The sequence below is a fragment of the Hippocampus zosterae genome, unplaced genomic scaffold (genome assembly GCF_025434085.1).
Source record: "Hippocampus zosterae strain Florida unplaced genomic scaffold, ASM2543408v3 HiC_scaffold_23, whole genome shotgun sequence".
In the NCBI taxonomy this organism is placed as follows: Eukaryota; Metazoa; Chordata; class Actinopteri; order Syngnathiformes; family Syngnathidae; genus Hippocampus; species Hippocampus zosterae.
In genome coordinates, this window is record NW_026262823.1 from 1732638 (window position 1) to 1756272 (window position 23635).

Genomic DNA, 23635 nt, shown 5'->3' on the forward strand with positions numbered 1-23635 from the left:
TCAACCTGTCCAAGAGGCCTGCTGCCCGCCGCACTCGCCGCCGGGCCGGCCCGCACCCTGCCATTGAGACTGAACGGGGATTATTTATTTTTTTAACTTGGCCGCCGGGCCGGGGCGGGCATCGCCCCCGGTACCTCCAGCCGCTACTATTTCCGCGGGCCGTGTTCCAACACTATTCACCCCGGCCAAGAGGCCTATTCCCCGGCCCGCACCCCGCCATTGAGACTGCATGGGAATTATTATTTTTTTATCTCTCAACCTGTCCAAGAGGCCTGCTGCCCGCCGCAATCGCCGCCGGGCCGGCCCGCACCCTGCCATTGAGACTGAACGGGATTATTTATTTTTTTAACTTGGCCGCCGGGCCGGGGCGGGCATCGCCCCCGGTACCTCCAGCCGCTACTATTTCCGCGGGCCGTGTTCCAACACTATTCACCCCGGCCAAGAGGCCTATTCCCCGGCCCGCACCCCGCCATTGAGACTGCACGGGAATTATTATTTTTTTATCTCTCAACCTGTCCAAGAGGCCTGCTGCCCGCCGCACTCGCCGCCGGGCCGGCCCGCACCCCGCCATTGAGACTGAACGGGGATTATTATTTTTTTTAACTCGGCCCCCGGGCCGGGGCGGGCTTCGCCCCCGGTACCTCCAGCCGCTTCTATTTACGCGCGCCGCGTTCCAACATATTCACCCCGGCCAAGAGGCCTATTCCCCGGCCCGCACCCCGCCATTGAGACTGCATGGGAATTATTATTTTTTTATCTCTCAACCTGTCCAAGAGGCCTGCTGCCCGCCGCAATTGCCGCCGGGCCGGCCCGCACCCTGCCATTGAGACTGAACGGGAATTATTATTTTTTTATCTCTCAACCTGTCCAAGAGGCCTGCTGCCCGCCGCACTCGCCGCCGGGCCGGCCCGCACCCTGCCATTGAGACTGAACGGGGATTATTTATTTTTTTAACTTGGCCGCCGGGCCGGGGCGGGCATCGCCCCCGGTACCTCCAGCCGCTACTATTTCCGCGGGCCGTGTTCCAACACTATTCACCCCGGCCAAGAGGCCTATTCCCCGGCCCGCACCCCGCCATTGAGACTGCATGGGAATTATTATTTTTTTATCTCTCAACCTGTCCAAGAGGCCTGCTGCCCGCCGCAATCGCCGCCGGGCCGGCCCGCACCCTGCCATTGACACTGAACGGGATTATTTATTTTTTTAACTTGGCCGCCGGGCCGGGGCGGGCATCGCCCCCGGTACCTCCAGCCGCTACTATTTCCGCGGGCCGTGTTCCAACACTATTCACCCCGGCCAAGAGGCCTATTCCCCGGCCCGCACCCCGCCATTGAGACTGCACGGGAATTATTATTTTTTTATCTCTCAACCTGTCCAAGAGGCCTGCTGCCCGCCGCACTCGCCGCCGGGCCGGCCCGCACCCCGCCATTGAGACTGAACGGGGATTATTATTTTTTTTAACTCGGCCTCCGGGCCGGGGCGGGCTTCGCCCCCGGTACCTCCAGCCGCTTCTATTTACGCGCGCCGCGTTCCAACATATTCACCCCGGCCAAGAGGCCTCTTCCCCGGCCACACTCGTCCGCCGGGCCGGCCCGCACCCCGCCGTTGAGACTGCACGGGAATTATTATTTTTTTATCTCTCAACCTGTCCAAGAGGCCTGCTGCCCGCCGCACTCGCCGCCGGGCCGGACCGCACCCCGCCATTGAGACTGAACGGGATTATTATTTTTTTTAACTCGGCCTCCGGGCCGGGGCGGGCTTCGCCCCCGGTACCTCCAGCCGCTTCTATTTACGCGCGCCGCGTTCCAACATATTCACCCCGGCCAAGAGGCCTATTCCCCGGCCCGCACCCCGCCATTGAGACTGCACGGGAATTATTATTTTTTTATCTCTCAACCTGTCCAAGAGGCCTGCTGCCCGCCGCACTCGCCGCCGGGCCGGCCCGCACCCCGCCATTGAGACTGAACGGGGATTATTATTTTTTTTAACTCGGCCTCCGGGCCGGGGCGTGCTTCGCCCCCGGTACCTCCAGCCGCTTCTATTTACGCGCGCCGCGTTCCAACATATTCACCCCGGCCAAGAGGCCTATTCCCCGGCCCGCACCCCGCCATTGAGACTGCATGGGAATTATTATTTTTTTATCTCTCAACCTGTCCAAGAGGCCTGCTGCCCGCCGCAATCGCCGCCGGGCCGGCCCGCACCCTGCCATTGAGACTGAACGGGATTATTTATTTTTTTAACTTGGCCGCCGGGCCGGGGCGGGCATCGCCCCCGGTACCTCCAGCCGCTACTATTTCCGCGGGCCGTGTTCCAACACTATTCACCCCGGCCAAGAGGCCTATTCCCCGGCCCGCACCCCGCCATTGAGACTGCACGGGAATTATTATTTTTTTATCTCTCAACCTGTCCAAGAGGCCTGCTGCCCGCCGCAATTGCCGCCGGGCCGGCCCGCACCCTGCCATTGAGACTGAACGGGAATTATTATTTTTTTATCTCTCAACCTGTCCAAGAGGCCTGCTGCCCGCCGCAATCGCCGCCGGGCCGGCCCGCACCCTGCCATTGAGACTGAACGGGGATTATTTATTTTTTTAACTTGGCCGCCGGGCCAGGGCGGGCATCGCCCCCGGTACCTCCAGCCGCTACTATTTCCGCGGGCCGTGTTCCAACACTATTCACCCCGGCCAAGAGGCCTATTCCCCGGCCCGCACCCCGCCATTGAGACTGCACGGGAATTATTATTTTTTTATCTCTCAACCTGTCCAAGAGGCCTGCTGCCCGCCGCACTCGCTGCCGGGCCGGCCCGCACCCCGCCATTGAGACTGAACGGGGATTATTATTTTTTTTAACTCGGCCTCCGGGCCGGGGCGGGCTTCGCCCCCGGTACCTCCAGCCGCTTCTATTTACGCGCGCCGCGTTCCAACATATTCACCCCGGCCAAGAGGCCTATTCCCCGGCCCGCACCCCGCCATTGAGACTGCATGGGAATTATTATTTTTTTATCTCTCAACCTGTCCAAGAGGCCTGCTGCCCGCCGCAATCGCCGCCGGGCCGGCCCGCACCCTGCCATTGAGACTGAACGGGATTATTTATTTTTTTAACTTGGCCGCCGGGCCGGGGCGGGCATCGCCCCCGGTACCTCCAGCCGCTACTATTTCCGCGGGCCGTGTTCCAACACTATTCACCCCGGCCAAGAGGCCTATTCCCCGGCCCGCACCCCGCCATTGAGACTGCACGGGAATTATTATTTTTTTATCTCTCAACCTGTCCAAGAGGCCTGCTGCCCGCCGCACTCGCCGCCGGGCCGGCCCGCACCCCGCCATTGAGACTGAACGGGATTATTATTTTTTTTAACTCGGCCTCCGGGCCGGGGCGGGCTTCGCCCCCGGTACCTCCAGCCGCTTCTATTTACGCGCGCCGCGTTCCAACATATTCACCCCGGCCAAGAGACCTATTCCCCGGCCCGCACCCCGCCATTGAGACTGCACGGGAATTATTATTTTTTTATCTCTCAACCTGTCCAAGAGGCCTGCTGCCCGCCGCACTCGCCGCCGGGCCGGCCCGCACCCCGCCATTGAGACTGAACGGGGATTATTATTTTTTTTAACTCGGCCTCCGGGCCGGGGCGGGCTTCGCCCCCGGTACCTCCAGCCGCTTCTATTTACGCGCGCCGCGTTCCAACATATTCACCCCGGCCAAGAGGCCTATTCCCCGGCCCGCACCCCGCCATTGAGACTGCAAGGGAATTATTATTTTTTTATCTCTCAACCTGTCCAAGAGGCCTGCTGCCCGCCGCAATTGCCGCCGGGCCGGCCCGCACCCTGCCATTGAGACTGAACGGGAATTATTATTTTTTTATCTCTCAACCTGTCCAAGAGGCCTGCTGCCCGCCGCAATCGCCGCCGGGCCGGCCCGCACCCTGCCATTGAGACTGAGCGGGGATTATTTATTTTTTTAACTTGGCCGCCGGGCCAGGGCGGGCATCGCCCCCGGTACCTCCAGCCGCTACTATTTCCGCGGGCCGTGTTCCAACACTATTCACCCCGGCAAAGAGGCCTATTCCCCGGCCCGCACCCCGCCATTGAGACTGCACGGGAATTATTATTTTTTTATCTCTCAACCTGTCCAAGAGGCCTGCTGCCCGCCGCACTCGCTGCCGGGCCGGCCCGCACCCCGCCATTGAGACTGAACGGGGATTATTATTTTTTTTAACTCGGCCTCCGGGCCGGGGCGGGCTTCGCCCCCGGTACCTCCAGCCGCTTCTATTTACGCGCGCCGCGTTCCAACATATTCACCCCGGCCTAGAGGCCTATTCCCCGGCCCGCACCCCGCCATTGAGACTGCATGGGAATTATTATTTTTTTATCTCTCAACCTGTCCAAGAGGCCTGCTGCCCGCCGCAATCGCCGCCGGGCCGGCCCGCACCCTGCCATTGAGACTGAACGGGATTATTTATTTTTTTAACTTGGCCGCCGGGCCGGGGCGGGCATCGCCCCCGGTACCTCCAGCCGCTACTATTTCCGCGGGCCGTGTTCCAACACTATTCACCCCGGCCAAGAGGCCTATTCCCCGGCCCGCACCCCGCCATTGAGACTGCACGGGAATTATTATTTTTTTATCTCTCAACCTGTCCAAGAGGCCTGCTGCCCGCCGCACTCGCCGCCGGGCCGGCCCGCACCCCGCCATTGAGACTGAACGGGGATTATTATTTTTTTTAACTTGGCCTCCGGGCCGGGGCGGGCTTCGCCCCCGGTACCTCCAGCCGCTTCTATTTACGCGCGCCGCGTTCCAACATATTCACCCCGGCCAAGAGGCCTATTCCCCGGCCCGCACCCCGCCATTGAGACTGCACGGGAATTATTATTTTTTTATCTCTCAACCTGTCCAAGAGGCCTGCTGCCCGCCGCACTCGCCGCCGGGCCGGCCCGCACCCCGCCATTGAGACTGAACGGGGATTATTATTTTTTTTAACTCGGCCCCCGGGCCGGGGCGGGCTTCGCCCCCGGTACCTCCAGCCGCTTCTATTTACGCGCGCCGCGTTCCAACATATTCACCCCGGCCAAGAGGCCTATTCCCCGGCCCGCACCCCGCCATTGAGACTGCAAGGGAATTATTATTTTTTTATCTCTCAACCTGTCCAAGAGGCCTGCTGCCCGCCGCAATTGCCGCCGGGCCGGCCCGCACCCTGCCATTGAGACTGAACGGGAATTATTATTTTTTTATCTCTCAACCTGTCCAAGAGGCCTGCTGCCCGCCGCAATCGCCGCCGGGCCGGCCCGCACCCTGCCATTGAGACTGAGCGGGGATTATTTATTTTTTTAACTTGGCCGCCGGGCCAGGGCGGGCATCGCCCCCGGTACCTCCAGCCGCTACTATTTCCGCGGGCCGTGTTCCAACACTATTCACCCCGGCCAAGAGGCCTATTCCCCGGCCCGCACCCCGCCATTGAGACTGCACGGGAATTATTATTTTTTTATCTCTCAACCTGTCCAAGAGGCCTGCTGCCCGCCGCACTCGCTGCCGGGCCGGCCCGCACCCCGCCATTGAGACTGAACGGGGATTATTATTTTTTTTAACTCGGCCTCCGGGCCGGGGCGGGCTTCGCCCCCGGTACCTCCAGCCGCTTCTATTTACGCGCGCCGCGTTCCAACATATTCACCCCGGCCAAGAGGCCTATTCCCCGGCCCGCACCCCGCCATTGAGACTGCATGGGAATTATTATTTTTTTATCTCTCAACCTGTCCAAGAGGCCTGCTGCCCGCCGCAATCGCCGCCGGGCCGGCCCGCACCCTGCCATTGAGACTGAACGGGATTATTTATTTTTTTAACCTGGCCGCCGGGCCGGGGCGGGCATCGCCCCCGGTACCTCCAGCCGCTACTATTTCCGCGGGCCGTGTTCCAACACTATTCACCCCGGCCAAGAGGCCTATTCCCCGGCCCGCACCCCGCCATTGAGACTGCACGGGAATTATTATTTTTTTATCTCTCAACCTGTCCAAGAGGCCTGCTGCCCGCCGCACTCGCCGCCGGGCCGGCCCGCACCCCGCCATTGAGACTGAACGGGGATTATTATTTTTTTTAACTTGGCCTCCGGGCCGGGGCGGGCTTCGCCCCCGGTACCTCCAGCCGCTTCTATTTACGCGCGCCGCGTTCCAACATATTCACCCCGGCCAAGAGGCCTATTCCCCGGCCCGCACCCCGCCATTGAGACTGCACGGGAATTATTATTTTTTTATCTCTCAACCTGTCCAAGAGGCCTGCTGCCCGCCGCACTCGCCGCCGGGCCGGCCCGCACCCCGCCATTGAGACTGAACGGGGATTATTATTTTTTTTAACTCGGCCCCCGGGCCGGGGCGGGCTTCGCCCCCGGTACCTCCAGCCGCTTCTATTTACGCGCGCCGCGTTCCAACATATTCACCCCGGCCAAGAGGCCTATTCCCCGGCCCGCACCCCGCCATTGAGACTGCAAGGGAATTATTATTTTTTTATCTCTCAACCTGTCCAAGAGGCCTGCTGCCCGCCGCAATTGCCGCCGGGCCGGCCCGCACCCTGCCATTGAGACTGAACGGGAATTATTATTTTTTTATCTCTCAACCTGTCCAAGAGGCCTGCTGCCCGCCGCAATCGCCGCCGGGCCGGCCCGCACCCTGCCATTGAGACTGAACGGGGATTATTTATTTTTTTAACTTGGCCGCCGGGCCAGGGCGGGCATCGCCCCCGGTACCTCCAGCCGCTACTATTTCCGCGGGCCGTGTTCCAACACTATTCACCCCGGCCAAGAGGCCTATTCCCCGGCCCACACCCCGCCATTGAGACTGCACGGGAATTATTATTTTTTTATCTCTCAACCTGTCCAAGAGGCCTGCTGCCCGCCGCACTCGCTGCCGGGCCGGCCCGCACCCCGCCATTGAGACTGAACGGGGATTATTATTTTTTTTAACTCGGCCTCCGGGCCGGGGCGGGCTTCGCCCCCGGTACCTCCAGCCGCTTCTATTTACGCGCGCCGCGTTCCAACATATTCACCCCGGCCAAGAGGCCTATTCCCCGGCCCGCACCCCGCCATTGAGACTGCATGGGAATTATTATTTTTTTATCTCTCAACCTGTCCAAGAGGCCTGCTGCCCGCCGCAATCGCCGCCGGGCCGGCCCGCACCCTGCCATTGAGACTGAACGGGATTATTTATTTTTTTAACTTGGCCGCCGGGCCGGGGCAGGCTTCGACCCCGGTACCTCCAGCCGCTTCTATTTACGCGCGCCGCGTTCCAACATATTCACCCCGGCCAAGAGGCCTCTTCCCCGGCCACACTCGTCCGCCGGGCCGGCCCGCACCCCGCCATTGAGACTACACGGGAATTATTTTTTTTTTTATCTCTCAACCTGTCCAAGAGGCCTGCTGCCCGCCGCAATCGCCGCCGGGCCGGCCCGCACCCTGCCATTGAGACTGAACGGGGATTATTTATTTTTTTAACTTGGCCGCCGGGCCGGGGCGGGCATCGCCCCCGGTACCTCCAGCCGCTACTATTTCCGCGGGCCTTGTTCCAACACTATTCACCCCGGCCAAGAGGCCTATTCCCCGGCCCGCACCCCGCCATTGAGACTGCACGGGAATTATTATTTTTTTATCTCTCAACCTGTCCAAGAGGCCTGCTGCCCGCCGCACTCGCCGCCGGGCCGGCCCGCACCCCGCCATTGAGACTGTACGGGGATTATTATTTTTTTTAACTCGGCCGCCGGGCCGGGGCGGGCTTCGCCCCCGGTACCTCCAGCCGCTTCTATTTACGCGCGCCGCGTTCCAACATATTCACCCCGGCCAAGAGGCCTCTTCCCCGGCCACACTCGTCCGCCGGGCCGGCCCGCACCCCGCCATTGAGACTGCACGGGAATTATTATTTTTTTATCTCTCAACCTGTCCAAGAGGCCTGCTGCCCGCCGCACTCGCCGCCGGGCCGGCCCGCACCCCGCCATTGAGACTGAACGGGGATTATTATTTTTTTTAACTCTGCCTCCGGGCCGGGGCGGGCTTCGCCCCCGGTACCTCCAGCCGCTTCTATTTACGCGCGCCGCGTTCCAACATATTCACCCCGGCAAAGAGGCCTCTTCCCCGGCCACACTCGTCCGCCGGGCCGGCCCGCACCCCGCCATTGAGACTGCACGGGAATTATTATTTTTTTATCTCTCAACCTGTCCAAGAGGCCTGCTGCCCGCCGCAATCGCCGCCGGGCCGGCCCGCACCCTGCCATTGAGACTGAACGGGGATTATTTATTTTTTTAACTTGGCCGCCGGCCCGGGACGGGCATCGCCCCCGGTACCTCCAGCCGCTACTATTTCCGCGGGCCGTGTTCCAACACTATTCACCCCGGCCAAGAGGCCTATTCCCCGGCCCGCACCCCGCCATTGAAACTGCATGGGAATTATTATTTTTTTATCTCTCAACCTGTCCAAGAGGCCTGCTGCCCGCCGCAATCGCCGCCGGGCCGGCCCGCACCCTGCCATTGAGACTGAACGGGGATTATTTATTATTTTAACTTGGCCGCCGGGCCAGGGCGGGCATCGCCCCCGGTACCTCCAGCCGCTACTATTTCCGCGGGCCGTGTTCCAACACTATTCACCCCGGCCAAGAGGCCTATTCCCCGGCCCACACCCCGCCATTGAGACTGCACGGGAATTATTATTTTTTTATCTCTCAACCTGTCCAAGAGGCCTGCTGCCCGCCGCACTCGCTGCCGGGCCGGCCCGCACCCCGCCATTGAGACTGAACGGGGATTATTATTTTTTTTAACTCGGCCTCCGGGCCGGGGCGGGCTTCGCCCCCGGTACCTCCAGCCGCTTCTATTTACGCGCGCCGCGTTCCAACATATTCACCCCGGCCAAGAGGCCTATTCCCCGGCCCGCACCCCGCCATTGAGACTGCATGGGAATTATTATTTTTTTATCTCTCAACCTGTCCAAGAGGCCTGCTGCCCGCCGCACTCGCCGCCGGGCCGGCCTGCACCCCGCCATTGAGACTGAACGGGGATTATTTTTTTTTTTAACTCGGCCTCCGGGCCGGGGCGGGCTTCGCCCCCGGTACCTCCAGCCGCTTCTATTTATGCGCGCCGCGTTCCAACATATTCACCCCGGCCAAGAGGCCTCTTCCCCGGCCACACTCGTCCGCCGGGCCGGCCGCACCCCGCCATTGAGACTACACGGGAATTATTTTTTTTTTTATCTCTCAACCTGTCCAAGAGGCCTGCTGCCCGCCGCAATCGCCGCCGGGCCGGCCCGCACCCTGCCATTGAGACTGAACGGGGATTATTTATTTTTTTAACTTGGCCGCAGGGCCGGGGCGGGCATCGCCCCCGGTACCTCCAGCCGCTACTATTTCCGCGGGCCGTGTTCCAACACTATTCACCCCGGCCAAGAGGCCTATTCCCCGGCCCGCACCCCGCCATTGAGACTGCACGGGAATTATTATTTTTTTATCTCTCAACCTGTCCAAGAGGCCTGCTGCCCGCCGCACTCGCCGCCGGGCCGGCCCGCACCCCGCCATTGAGACTGTACGGGGATTATTATTTTTTTTAACTCGGCCGCCGGGCCGGGGCGGGCTTCGCCCCCGGTACCTCCAGCCGCTTCTATTTACGCGCGCCGCGTTCCAACATATTCACCCCGGCCAAGAGGCCTCTTCCCCGGCCACACTCGTCCGCCGGGCCGGCCCGCACCCCGCCATTGAGACTGCACGGGAATTATTATTTTTTTATCTCTCAACCTGTCCAAGAGGCCTGCTGCCCGCCGCACTCGCCGCCGGGCCGGCCCGCACCCCGCCATTGAGACTGAACGGGGATTATTATTTTTTTTAACTCTGCCTCCGGGCCGGGGCGGGCTTCGCCCCCGGTACCTCCAGCCGCTTCTATTTACGCGCGCCGCGTTCCAACATATTCACCCCGGCAAAGAGGCCTCTTCCCCGGCCACACTCGTCCGCCGGGCCGGCCCGCACCCCGCCATTGAGACTGCACGGGAATTATTATTTTTTTATCTCTCAACCTGTCCAAGAGGCCTGCTGCCCGCCGCAATCGCCGCCGGGCCGGCCCGCACCCTGCCATTGAGACTGAACGGGGATTATTTATTTTTTTAACTTGGCCGCCGGCCCGGGACGGGCATCGCCCCCGGTACCTCCAGCCGCTACTATTTCCGCGGGCCGTGTTCCAACACTATTCACCCCGGCCAAGAGGCCTATTCCCCGGCCCGCACCCCGCCATTGAAACTGCATGGGAATTATTATTTTTTTATCTCTCAACCTGTCCAAGAGGCCTGCTGCCCGCCGCAATCGCCGCCGGGCCGGCCCGCACCCTGCCATTGAGACTGAACGGGGATTTTTTTTTTTTTAACTTGGCCGCCGGGCCGGGGCGGGCATCGCCCCCGGTACCTCCAGCCGCTACTATTTCCGCGGGCCGTGTTCCAACACTATTCACCCCGGCCAAGAGGCCTAGTCCCCGGCCCGCACCCCGCCATTGAAACTGCATGGGAATTATTATTTTTTTATCTCTCAACCTGTCCAAGAGGCCTGCTGCCCGCCGCACTCGCCGCCGGGCCGGCCTGCACCCCGCCATTGAGACTGAACGGGGATTATTTTTTTTTTTAACTCGGACTCCGGGCCGGGGCGGGCTTCGCCCCCGGTACCTCCAGCCGCTTCTATTTATGCGCGCCGCGTTCCAACATATTCACCCCGGCCAAGAGGCCTATTCCCCGGCCCGCACCCCGCCATTGAGACTGCATGGGAATTATTATTTTTTTATCTCTCAACCTGTCCAAGAGGCCTGCTGCCCGCCGCAATTGCCGCCGGGCCGGCCCGCACCCTGCCATTGAGACTGAACGGGAATTATTATTTTTTTATCTCTCAACCTGTCCAAGAGGCCTGCTGCCCGCCGCACTCGCCGCCGGGCCGGCCCGCACCCTGCCATTGAGACTGAACGGGGATTATTTATTTTTTTAACTTGGCCGCCGGGCCGGGGCGGGCATCGCCCCCGGTACCTCCAGCCGCTACTATTTCCGCGGGCCGTGTTCCAACACTATTCACCCCGGCCAAGAGGCCTATTCCCCGGCCCGCACCCCGCCATTGAGACTGCATGGGAATTATTATTTTTTTATCTCTCAACCTGTCCAAGAGGCCTGCTGCCCGCCGCAATTGCCGCCGGGCCGGCCCGCACCCTGCCATTGAGACTGAACGGGGATTTTTTTTTTTTTAACTTGGCCGCCGGGCCGGGGCGGGCATCGCCCCCGGTACCTCCAGCCGCTACTATTTCCGCGGGCCGTGTTCCAACACTATTCACCCCGGCCAAGAGGCCTATTCCCCGGCCCGCACCCCGCCATTGAGACTGAACGGGGATTATTATTTTTTTTAACTCGGCCTCCGGGCCGGGGCGGGCTTCGCCCCCGGTACCTCCAGCCGCTTCTATTTACGCGCGCCGCGTTCCAACATATTCACCCCGGCCAAGAGGCCTATTCCCCGGCCCGCACCCCGCCATTGAGACTGCAAGGGAATTATTATTTTTTTATCTCTCAACCTGTCCAAGAGGCCTGCTGCCCGCCGCAATTGCCGCCGGGCCGGCCCGCACCCTGCCATTGAGACTGAACGGGAATTATTATTTTTTTATCTCTCAACCTGTCCAAGAGGCCTGCTGCCCGCCGCAATCGCCGGCGGGCCGGCCCGCACCCTGCCATTGAGACTGAACGGGATTATTTATTTTTTTAACTCGGCCTCCGGGCCGGGGCGGGCTTCGCCCCCGGTACCTCCAGCCGCTTCTATTTACGCGCGCCGCGTTCCAACATATTCACCCCGGCCAAGAGGCCTATTCCCCGGCCCACACCCCGCCATTGAGACTGCATGGGAATTATTATTTTTTTATCTCTCAACCTGTCCAAGAGGCCTGCTGCCCGCCGCAATCGCCGCCGGGCCGGCCCGCACCCTGCCATTGAGACTGAACGGGGATTATTTATTTTTTTAACTTGGCCGCCGTGCCGGGGCGGGCATCGCCCCCGGTACCTCCAGCCGCTACTATTTCCGCGGGCCGTGTTCCAACACTATTCACCCCGGCCAAGAGGCCTATTCCCCGGCCCGCACCCCGCCATTGAGACTGCACGGGAATTATTATTTTTTTATCTCTCAACCTGTCCAAGAGGCCTGCTGCCCGCCGCACTCGCCGCCGGGCCGGCCCACACCCTGCCATTGAGACTGAACGGGGATTATTTATTTTTTTAACTTGGCCGCCGGCCCGGGGCGGGCATCGCCCCCGGTACCTCCAGCCGCTACTATTTCCGCGGGCCGTGTTCCAACACTATTCACCCCGGCCAAGAGGCCTATTCCCCGGCCCGCACCCCGCCATTGAGACTGCATGGGAATTATTATTTTTTTATCTCTCAACCTGTCCAAGAGGCCTGCTGCCCGCCGCAATCGCCGCCGGGCCGGCCCGCACCCTGCCATTGAGACTGAACGGGAATTATTATTTTTTTATCTCTCAACCTGTCCAAGAGGCCTGCTGCCCGCCGCACTCGCCGCCGGGCCGGCCCGCACCCCGCCATTGAGACTGAACGGGGATTATTATTTTTTTTAACTCGGCCTCCGGGCCGGGGCGGGCTTCGCCCCCGGTACCTCCAGCCGCTTCTATTTACGCGCGCCGCGTTCCAACATATTCACCCCGGCCAAGAGGCCTCTTCCCTGGCCACACTCGTCCGCCGGGCCGGCCCGCACCCCGCCCTTGAGACTGCACGGGAATTATTATTTTTTTATCTCTCAACCTGTCCAAGAGGCCTGCTGCCCGCCGCACTCGCCACCGGGCCTCCCCGCAACCCGCCATTGAGACTGAAGGGGATTATTATTTTTTTTAACTCGGCCTTCGGGCCGGGGCGGGCTTCGCCCCCGGTACCTCCAGCCGCTTCTATTTACGCGCGCCGCGTTCCAACATATTCACCCCGGCCAAGAGGCCTCTTCCCCGGCCACACTCGTCCGCCGGGCCGGCCCGCACCCCGCCATTGAGACTGCACGGGAATTATTATTTTTATATCTCTCAACCTGTCCAAGAGGCCTGCTGCCCGCCGCAATCGCCGCCGGGCCGGCCCGCACCCTGCCATTGAGACTACACGGGAATGATTTTTTTTTTTATCTCTCAACCTGTCCAAGAGTTCTGCTGCCCGCCGCAATCGCCGCCGGGCCGGCCCGCACCCTGCCATCGAGACTGAACGGGGATTATTTATTTTTTTAACTTGGCCGCCGGGCCGGGGCGGGCATCGCCCCCGGTACCTCCAGCCGCTACTATTTCCGCGGGCCGTGTTCCAACACTATTCACCCCGGCCAAGAGGCCTATTCCCCGGCCCGCACCCCGCCATTGAGACTGCACGGGAATTATTATTTTTTTATCTCTCAACCTGTCCAAGAGGCCTGCTGCCCGCCGCACTCGCCGCCGGGCCGGCCCGCACCCTGCCATTGAGACTGAACGGGGATTATTATTTTTTTATCTCTCAACCTGTCCAAGAGGCCTGCTGCCCGCCGCACTCGCCGCCGGGCCGGCCCGCACCCTGCCATTGAGACTGAACGGGGATTATTTATTTTTTTAACTTGGCCGCCGGGCCGGGGCGGGCATCGCCCCCGGTACCTCCAGCCGCTACTATTTCCGCGGGCCGTGTTCCAACACTATTCACCCCGGCCAAGAGGCCTATTCCCCGGCCCGCACCCCGCCATTGAGACTGCACGGGAATTATTATTTTTTTATCTCTCAACCTGTCCAAGAGGCCTGCTGCCCGCCGCACTCGCCGCCGGGCCGGCCCGCACCCCGCCATTGAGACTGTACGGGGATTATTATTTTTTTTAACTCGGCCGCCGGGCCGGGGCGGGCTTCGCCCCCGGTACCTCCAGCCGCTTCTATTTACGCGCGCCGCGTTCCAACATATTCACCCCGGCCAAGAGCCCTCTTCCCCGGCCACACTCGTCCGCCGGGCCGGCCCGCACCCCGCCATTGAGACTGCACGGGAATTATTATTTTTTTATCTCTCAACCTGTCCAAGAGGCCTGCTGCCCGCCGCACTCGCCGCCGGGCCGGCCCGCACCCCGCCATTGAGACTGAACGGGGATTATTGTTTTTTTTAACTCGGCCTCCGGGCCGGGGCGGGCTTCGCCCCCGGTACCTCCAGCCGCTTCTATTTACGCGTGCCGCGTTCCAACATATTCACCCCGGCAAAGAGGCCTCTTCCCCGGCCACACTCGTCCGCCGGGCCGGCCCGCACCCCGCCATTGAGACTGCACGGGAATTATTATTTTTTTATCTCTCAACCTGTCCAAGAGGCCTGCTGCCCGCCGCACTCGCCGCCGGGCCGGCCCGCACCCTGCCATTGAGACTGAACGGGGATTATTTATTTTTTTAACTTGGCCGCCGGCCCGGGACGGGCATCGCCCCCGGTACCTCCAGCCGCTACTATTTCTGCGGGCCGTGTTCCAACACTATTCACCCCGGCCAAGAGGCCTATTCCCCGGCCCGCACCCCGCCATTGAAACTGCATGGGAATTATTATTTTTTTATCTCTCAACCTGTCCAAGAGGCCTGCTGCCCGCCCCAATCGCCGCCGGGCCGGCCCGCACCCTGCCATTGAGACTGAACGGGGATTTTTTTTTTTTTTAACTTGGCCGCCGGGCCGGGGCGGGCATCGCCCCCGGTACCTCCAGCCGCTACTATTTCCGCGGGCCGTGTTCCAACACTATTCACCCCGGCCAAGAGGCCTATTCCCCGGCCCGCACCCCGCCATTGAAACTGCATGGGAATTATTATTTTTTTATCTCTCAACCTGTCCAAGAGGCCTGCTGCCCGCCGCACTCGCCGCCGGCCGGCCCGCACCCCGCCATTGAGACTGAACGGGGATTATTATTTTTTTTAACTCGGCCTCCGGGCCGGGGCGGGCTTCGCCCCCGGTACCTCCAGCCGCTTCTATTTACGCGCGCCGCATTCCAACATATTCACCCCGGCCAAGAGGCCTATTCCCCGGCCCGCACCCCGCCATTGAGACTGCATGGGAATTATTATTTTTTTATCTCTCAACCTGTCCAAGAGGCCTGCTGCCCGCCGCAATTGCCGCCGGGCCGGCCCGCACCCTGCCATTGAGACTGAACGGGAATTATTATTTTTTTATCTCTCAACCTGTCCAAGAGGCCTGCTGCCCGCCGCACTCGCCGCCGGGCCGGCCCGCACCCTGCCATTGAGACTGAACGGGGATTATTTATTTTTTTAACTTGGCCGCCGGGCCGGGGCGGGCATCGCCCCCGGTACCTCCAGCCGCTACTATTTCCGCGGGCCGTGTTCCAACACTATTCACCCCGGCCAAGAGGCCTATTCCCCGGCCCGCACCCCGCCATTGAGACTGCATGGGAATTATTATTTTTTTATCTCTCAACCTGTCCAAGAGGCCTGCTGCCCGCCGCAATCGCCGCCGGGCCGGCCCGCACCCTGCCATTGAGACTGAACGGGATTATTTATTTTTTTAACTTGGCCGCCGGGCCGGGGCGGGCATCGCCCCCGGTACCTCCAGCCGCTACTATTTCCGCGGGCCGTGTTCCAACACTATTCACCCCGGCCAAGAGGCCTATTCCCCGGCCCGCACCCCGCCATTGAGACTGCACGGGAATTATTATTTTTTTATCTCTCAACCTGTCCAAGAGGCCTGCTGCCCGCCGCACTCGCCGCCGGGCCGGCCCGCACCCCGCCATTGAGACTGAACGGGGATTATTATTTTTTTTAACTCGGCCTCCGGGCCGGGGCGGGCTTCGCCCCCGGTACCTCCAGCCGCTTCTATTTACGCGCGCCGCGTTCCAACATATTCACCCCGGCCAAGAGGCCTATTCCCCGGCCCGCACCCCGCCATTGAGACTGCATGGGAATTATTATTTTTTTATCTCTCAACCTGTCCAAGAGGCCTGCTGCCCGCCGCAATCGCCGCCGGGCCGGCCCGCACCCTGCCATTGAGACTGAACGGGATTATTTATTTTTTTAACTTGGCCGCCGGGCCGGGGCGGGCATTGCCCCCGGTACCTCCAGCCGCTACTATTTCCGCGGGCCGTGTTCCAACACTATTCACCCCGGCCAAGAGGCCTATTCCCCGGCCCGCACCCCGCCATTGAGACTGCACGGGAATTATTATTTTTTTATCTCTCAACCTGTCCAAGAGGCCTGCTGCCCGCCGCACTCGCCGCCGGGCCGGCCCGCACCCCGCCATTGAGACTGAACGGGGATTATTATTTTTTTTAACTCGGCCTCCGGGCCGGGGCGGGCTTCGCCCCCGGTACCTCCAGCCGCTTCTATTTACGCGCGCCGCGTTCCAACATATTCACCCCGGCCAAGAGGCCTATTCCCCGGCCCGCACCCCGCCATTGAGACTGCATGGGAATTATTATTTTTTTATCTCTCAACCTGTCCAAGAGGCCTGCTGCCCGCCGCAATTGCCGCCGGGCCGGCCCGCACCCTGCCATTGAGACTGAACGGGAATTATTATTTTTTTATCTCTCAACCTGTCCAAGAGGCCTGCTGCCCGCCGCAATCGCCGCCGGGCCGGCCCGCACCCTGCCATTGAGACTGAACGGGGATTATTTATTTTTTTAACTTGGCCGCCGGGCCAGGGCGGGCATCGCCCCCGGTACCTCCAGCCGCTACTATTTCCGCGGGCCGTGTTCCAACACTATTCACCCCGGCCAAGAGGCCTATTCCCCGGCCCGCACCCCGCCATTGAGACTGCACGGGAATTATTATTTTTTTATCTCTCAACCTGTCCAAGAGGCCTGCTGCCCGCCGCACTCGCTGCCGGGCCGGCCCGCACCCCGCCATTGAGACTGAACGGGATTATTATTTTTTTTAACTCGGCCTCCGGGCCGGGGCGGGCTTCGCCCCCGGTACCTCCAGCCGCTTCTATTTACGCGCGCCGCGTTCCAACATATTCACCCCGGCCAAGAGGCCTATTCCCCGGCCCGCACCCCGCCATTGAGACTGCATGGGAATTATTATTTTTTTATCTCTCAACCTGTCCAAGAGGCCTGCTGCCCGCCGCAATCGCCGCCGGGCCGGCCCGCACCCTGCCATTGAGACTGAACGGGATTATTTATTTTTTTAACTTGGCCGCCGGGCCGGGGCGGGCATCGCCCCCGGTACCTCCAGCCGCTACTATTTCCGCGGGCCGTGTTCCAACACTATTCACCCCGGCCAAGAGGCCTATTCCCCGGCCCGCACCCCGCCATTGAGACTGCACGGGAATTATTATTTTTTTATCTCTCAACCTGTCCAAGAGGCCTGCTGCCCGCCGCACTCGCCGCCGGGCCGGCCCGCACCCCGCCATTGAGACTGAACGGGATTATTATTTTTTTTAACTCGGCCTCCGGGCCGGGGCGGGCTTCGCCCCCGGTACCTCCAGCCGCTTGTATTTACGCGCGCCGCGTTCCAACATATTCACCCCGGCCAAGAGGCCTATTCCCCGGCCCGCACCCCGCCATTGAGACTGCACGGGAATTATTATTTTTTTATCTCTCAACCTGTCCAAGAGGCCTGCTGCCCGCCGCACTCGCCGCCGGGCCGGCCCGCACCCCGCCATTGAGACTGAACGGGGATTATTTTTTTTTTTAACTCGGCCTCCGGGCCGGGGCGGGCTTCGCCCCCGGTACCTCCAGCCGCTTCTATTTACGCGCGCCGCGTTCCAACATATTCACCCCGGCCAAGAGGCCTATTCCCCGGCCCGCACCCCGCCATTGAGACTGCAAGGGAATTATTATTTTTTTATCTCTCAACCTGTCCAAGAGGCCTGCTGCCCGCCGCAATTGCCGCCGGGCCGGCCCGCACCCTGCCATTGAGACTGAACGGGAATTATTATTTTTTTATCTCTCAACCTGTCCAAGAGGCCTGCTGCCCGCCGCAATCGCCGCCGGGCCGGCCCGCACCCTGCCATTGAGACTGAGCGGGGATTATTTATTTTTTTAACTTGGCCGCCGGGCCAGGGCGGGCATCGCCCCCGGTACCTCCAGCCGCTACTATTTCCGCGGGCCGTGTTCCAACACTATTCACCCCGGCCAAGAGGCCTATTCCCCGGCCCGCACCCCGCCATTGAGACTGCACGGGAATTATTATTTTTTTATCTCTCAACCTGTCCAAGAGGCCTGCTGCCCGCCGCACTCGCTGCCGGGCCGGCCCGCACCCCGCCATTGAGACTGAACGGGGATTATTATTTTTTTTAACTCGGCCTCCGGGCCGGGGCGGGCTTCGCCCCCGGTACCTCCAGCCGCTTCTATTTACGCGCGCCGCGTTCCAACATATTCACCCCGGCCAAGAGGCCTATTCCCCGGCCCGCACCCCGCCATTGAGACTGCATGGGAATTATTATTTTTTTATCTCTCAACCTGTCCAAGAGGCCTGCTGCCCGCCGCAATCGCCGCCGGGCCGGCCCGCACCCTGCCATTGAGACTGAACGGGATTATTTATTTTTTTAACTTGGCCGCCGGGCCGGGGCGGGCATCGCCCCCGGTACCTCCAGCCGCTACTATTTCCGCGGGCCGTGTTCCAACACTATTCACCCCGGCCAAGAGGCCTATTCCCCGGCCCGCACCCCGCCATTGAGACTGCACGGGAATTATTATTTTTTTATCTCTCAACCTGTCCAAGAGGCCTGCTGCCCGCCGCACTCGCCGCCGGGCCGGCCCGCACCCCGCCATTGAGACTGAACGGGGATTATTATTTTTTTTAACTCGGCCCCCGGGCCGGGGCGGGCTTCGCCCCCGGTACCTCCAGCCGCTTCTATTTACGCGCGCCGCGTTCCAACATATTCACCCCGGCCAAGAGGCCTATTCCCCGGCCCGCACCCCGCCATTGAGACTGCAAGGGAATTATTATTTTTTTATCTCTCAACCTGTCCAAGAGGCCTGCTGCCCGCCGCAATTGCCGCCGGGCCGGCCCGCACCCTGCCATTGAGACTGAACGGGGATTATTTTTTTTTTTAACTTGGCCTCCGGGCCGGGGCGGGCTTCGCCCCCGGTACCTCCAGCCGCTTCTATTTACGCGCGCCGCGTTCCAACATATTCACCCCGGCCAAGAGGCCTCTTCCCCGGCCACACTCGTCCGCCGGGCCGGCCCGCACCCCGCCATTGAGACTACACGGGAATTATTTTTTTTTTTATCTCTCAACCTGTCCAAGAGGCCTGCTGCCCGCCGCAATCGCCGCCGGGCCGGCCCGCACCCTGCCATTGAGACTGAACGGGGATTATTTATTTTTTTAACTTGGCCGCCGGGCCGGGGCGGGCATCGCCCCCGGTACCTCCAGCCGCTACTATTTCCGCGGGCCGTGTTCCAACACTATTCACCCCGGCCAAGAGGCCTATTCCCCGGCCCGCACCCCGCCATTGAGACTGCACGGGAATTATTATTTTTTTATCTCTCAACCTGTCCAAGAGGCCTGCTGCCCGCCGCACTCGCCGCCGGGCCGGCCCGCACCCCGCCATTGAGACTGTACGGGGATTATTATTTTTTTTAACTCGGCCGCCGGGCCGGGGCGGGCTTCGCCCCCGGTACCTCCAGCCGCTTCTATTTACGCGCGCCGCGTTCCAACATATTCACCCCGGCCAAGAGGCCTCTTCCCCGGCCACACTCGTCCGCCGGGCCGGCCCGCACCCCGCCATTGAGACTGCACGGGAATTATTATTTTTTTATCTCTCAACCTGTCCAAGAGGCCTGCTGCCCGCCGCACTCGCCGCCGGGCCGGCCCGCACCCCGCCATTGAGACTGAACGGGGATTATTATTTTTTTTAACTCTGCCTCCGGGCCGGGGCGGGCTTCGCCCCCGGTACCTCCAGCCGCTTCTATTTACGCGCGCCGCGTTCCAACATATTCACCCCGGCAAAGAGGCCTCTTCCCCGGCCACACTCGTCCGCCGGGCCGGCCCGCACCCCGCCATTGAGACTGCACGGGAATTATTATTTTTTTATCTCTCAACCTGTCCAAGAGGCCTGCTGCCCGCCGCAATCGCCGCCGGGCCGGCCCGCACCCTGCCATTGAGACTGAACGGGGATTATTTATTTTTTTAACTTGGCCGCCGGCCCGGGACGGGCATCGCCCCCGGTACCTCCAGCCGCTACTATTTCCGCGGGCCGTGTTCCAACACTATTCACCCCGGCCAAGAGGCCTATTCCCCGGCCCGCACCCCGCCATTGAAACTGCATGGGAATTATTATTTTTTTATCTCTCAACCTGTCCAAGAGGCCTGCTGCCCGCCGCAATCGCCGCCGGGCCGGCCCGCACCCTGCCATTGAGACTGAACGGGGATTTTTTTTTTTTAACTTGGCCGCCGGGCCGGGGCGGGCATCGCCCCCGGTACCTCCAGCCGCTACTATTTCCGCGGGCCGTGTTCCAACACTATTCACCCCGGCCAAGAGGCCTAGTCCCCGGCCCGCACCCCGCCATTGAAACTGCATGGGAATTATTATTTTTTTATCTCTCAACCTGTCCAAGAGGCCTGCTGCCCGCCGCACTCGCCGCCGGGCCGGCCTGCACCCCGCCATTGAGACTGAACGGGGATTTTTTTTTTTTTTAACTCGGCCTCCGGGCCGGGGCGGGCTTCGCCCCCGGTACCTCCAGCCGCTTCTATTTACGCGCGCCGCGTTCCAACATATTCACCCCGGCCAAGAGGCCTATTCCCCGGCCCGCACCCCGCCATTGAGACTGCATGGGAATTATTATTTTTTTATCTCTCAACCTGTCCAAGAGGCCTGCTGCCCGCCGCAATTGCCGCCGGGCCGGCCCGCACCCTGCCATTGAGACTGAACGGGGATTTTTTTTTTTTAACTTGGCCGCCGGGCCGGGGCGGGCATCGCCCCCGGTACCTCCAGCCGCTACTATTTCCGCGGGCCGTGTTCCAACACTATTCACCCCGGCCAAGAGGCCTAGTCCCCGGCCCGCACCCCGCCATTGAAACTGCATGGGAATTATTATTTTTTTATCTCTCAACCTGTCCAAGAGGCCTGCTGCCCGCCGCACTCGCCGCCGGGCCGGCCTGCACCCCGCCATTGAGACTGAACGGGGATTATTTTTTTTTTTAACTCGGCCTCCGGGCCGGGGCGGGCTTCGCCCCCGGTACCTCCAGCCGCTTCTATTTACGCGCGCCGCGTTCCAACATATTCACCCCGGCCAAGAGGCCTATTCCCCGGCCCGCACCCCGCCATTGAGACTGCATGGGAATTATTATTTTTTTATCTCTCAACCTGTCCAAGAGGCCTGCTGCCCGCCGCAATTGCCGCCGGGCCGGCCCGCACCCTGCCATTGAGACTGAACGGGAATTATTATTTTTTTATCTCTCAACCTGTCCAAGAGGCCTGCTGCCCGCCGCACTCGCCGCCGGGCCGGCCCGCACCCTGCCATTGAGACTGAACGGGGATTATTTATTTTTTTAACTTGGCCGCCGGGCCGGGGCGGGCATCGCCCCCGGTACCTCCAGCCGCTACTATTTCCGCGGGCCGTGTTCCAACACTATTCACCCCGGCCAAGAGGCCTATTTCCCGGCCCGCACCCCGCCATTGAGACTGCATGGGAATTATTATTTTTTTATCTCTCAACCTGTCCAAGAGGCCTGCTGCCCGCCGCAATCGCCGCCGGGCCGGCCCGCACCCTGCCATTGAGACTGAACGGGATTATTTATTTTTTTAACTTGGCCGCCGGGCCGGGGCGGGCATCGCCCCCGGTACCTCCAGCCGCTACTATTTCTGTGGGCCGTGTTCCAACACTATTCACCCCGGCCAAGAGGCCTATTCCCCGGCCCGCACCCCGCCATTGAGACTGCACGGGAATTATTATTTTTTTATCTCTCAACCTGTCCAAGAGGCCTGCTGCCCGCCGCACTCGCCGCCTGGCCGGCCCGCACCCCGCCATTGAGACTGAACGGGGATTATTATTTTTTTTAACTCGGCCTCCGGGCCGGGGCGGGCTTCGCCCCCGGTACCTCCAGCCGCTTCTATTTACGCGCGCCGCGTTCCAACATATTCACCCCGGCCAAGAGGCCTATTCCCCGGCCCGCACCCCGCCATTGAGACTGCATGGGAATTATTATTTTTTTATCTCTCAACCTGTCCAAGAGGCCTGCTGCCCGCCGCAATCGCCGCCGGGCCGGCCCGCACCCTGCCATTGAGACTGAACGGGATTATTTATTTTTTTAACTTGGCCGCCGGGCCGGGGCGGGCATCGCCCCCGGTACCTCCAGCCGCTTCTATTTACGCGCGCCGCGTTCCAACATATTCACCCCGGCCAAGAGGCCTATTCCCCGGCCCGCACCCCGCCATTGAGACTGCACGGGAATTATTATTTTTTTATCTCTCAACCTGTCCAAGAGGCCTGCTGCCCGCCGCACTCGCCGCCGGGCCGGCCCGCACCCCGCCATTGAGACTGAACGGGGATTATTATTTTTTTTAACTCGGCCTCCGGGCCGGGGCGGGCTTCGCCCCCGGTACCTCCAGCCGCTTCTATTTACGCGCGCCGCGTTCCAACATATTCACCCCGGCCAAGAGGCCTATTCCCCGGCCCGCACCCCGCCATTGAGACTGCATGGGAATTATTATTTTTTTATCTCTCAACCTGTCCAAGAGGCCTGCTGCCCGCCGCAATCGCCGCCGGGCCGGCCCGCACCCTGCCATTGAGACTGAACGGGATTATTTATTTTTTTAACTTGGCCGCCGGGCCGGGGCGGGCATCGCCCCCGGTACCTCCAGCCGCTACTATTTCTGCGGGCCGTGTTCCAACACTATTCACCCGGGCCAAGAGGCCTATTCCCCGGCCCGCACCCCGCCATTGAGACTGCACGGGAATTATTATTTTTTTATCTCTCAACCTGTCCAAGAGGCCTGCTGCCCGCCGCACTCGCCGCCGGGCCGGCCCGCACCCCGCCATTGAGACTGAACGGGGATTATTATTTTTTTTAACTCGGCCTCCGGGCCGGGGCGGGCTTCGCCCCCGGTACCTCCAGCCGCTTCTATTTACGCGCGCCGCGTTCCAACATATTCACCCCGGCCAAGAGGCCTATTCCCCGGCCCGCACCCCGCCATTGAGACTGCACGGGAATTATTATTTTTTTATCTCTCAACCTGTCCAAGAGGCCTGCTGCCCGCCGCACTCGCCGCCGGGCCGGCCCGCACCCCGCCATTGAGACTGAACGGGGATTATTATTTTTTTTAACTCGGCCTCCGGGCCGGGGCGGGCTTCGCCCCCGGTACCTCCAGCCGCTTCTATTTACGCGCGCCGCGTTCCAACATATTCACCCCGGCCAAGAGGCCTATTCCCCGGCCCGCACCCCGCCATTGAGACTGCAAGGGAATTATTATTTTTTTATCTCTCAACCTGTCCAAGAGGCCTGCTGCCCGCTGCAATTGCCGCCGGGCCGGCCCGCACCCTGCCATTGAGACTGAACGGGAATTATTATTTTTTTATCTCTCAACCTGTCCAAGAGGCCTGCTGCCCGCCGCAATCGCCGCCGGGCCGGCCCGCACCCCGCCATTGAGACTGAACGGGGATTATTATTTTTTTTAACTCGGCCTGCGGGCCGGGGCGGGCTTCGCCCCCGGTACCTCCAGCCGCTTCTATTTACGCGCGCCGCGTTCCAACATATTCACCC